The following is a 1,176-nucleotide window of genomic DNA, read 5'->3' as shown; positions in this document are numbered from 1 at the left end:
ATTACGAGTCCGATCCATTGGTAAGCTCTTATTCTTACTTGACTTTTTCTTCATAGACTGCTGATGTGTTGACCTTGTCTGTAGCCTCCGACCAGTCCTAGCGTAGCGGATATTGGTACCAAGGCCGAGTCCGTTTGTCAGGTGGGCCGGCTCAAAGTCTTCATGATACTACTACTACTTCTTCATCTTTTGGAATCAGAACTGACGGAATCCATCTCCATAGCCTCCTCATGCCGACACCAATCAATCACCTACCCATGTCGAAAACGCGGATGAAAGCTTTGATTTAGATACCCTACTCCCCCCTCTCACAAGCCCTGCAAAGCTACAGCAAGCAGATTCAGATAATCTACCTCCTCTCAGTAACCCGGCGAAGCCTTATCCAGCGATAGACGCCACTACCATGATCAATTTTGCAAACGCCCAGGTCAATGTAGCCCCTGACGGCGGATCATCACTCCCTCCAGTAAGTCTCTCCTTCACACACATGTCAGAACACTGCAGACTCACTTCTCACATTGTTTGTTTAGAAAAATCAAAAGGACATCAGATCGAATACCACAGAACCTAGAACAGTCACTGCATGTGTTCGCAGGTCGACTCGTCACAATCCAACTCAGCTGGACACCACCTGTCACACCGGTACGCGTCGGTCTACACGATCCCAAACCAAAAAAGTGTGTACGTGTGTCCCCACCACAACTTGTCTGCCAGTCATACTGTCTCCTAACTGTGAATTACATCAGGATACTCGGGTCCCACACTGGCTACACAAGTATGTCCAATCGGTAGCTGACACTCGTCCCGATGGCCATTGTGGCTACCGGGCAATTGCGATTGCGTTAGGCCGCCCCGAGGACCAATGGCTAACAGTTCGCGGAGAACTCATTGCCGAGCTATGGTCCAAATCGGATTTCTACAATATACACTTCCAAGCACGCAAGAGAGGCGACGGGGGTGTAGATGATCACATCACTGCTATTCAAACTAATCGAGAAGAGGTTCTTGATACACCTTCTCTCTGGCTCGACTCGGCTCAAATGTTGTATATCATTGCAACAGCTTACAAAAGAATTTTCTGTGTCTACAGTGACCAAGTATCCTTTTCTGCTTTACCTCTTGATTGTCAAGCCAACGATAATCCCCCTATCTTTCTATGTTATGATCGTCTTGGCC

The sequence above is a fragment of the Melampsora larici-populina genome (assembly GCF_000204055.1).
Source record: "Melampsora larici-populina 98AG31 unplaced genomic scaffold MELLAscaffold_59, whole genome shotgun sequence".
NCBI lineage: Eukaryota > Fungi > Basidiomycota > Pucciniomycetes > Pucciniales > Melampsoraceae > Melampsora > Melampsora laricis-populina.
The sequence above is the reverse complement of the archived record's forward strand: the minus strand, read 5'-3'. Positions refer to the sequence as shown.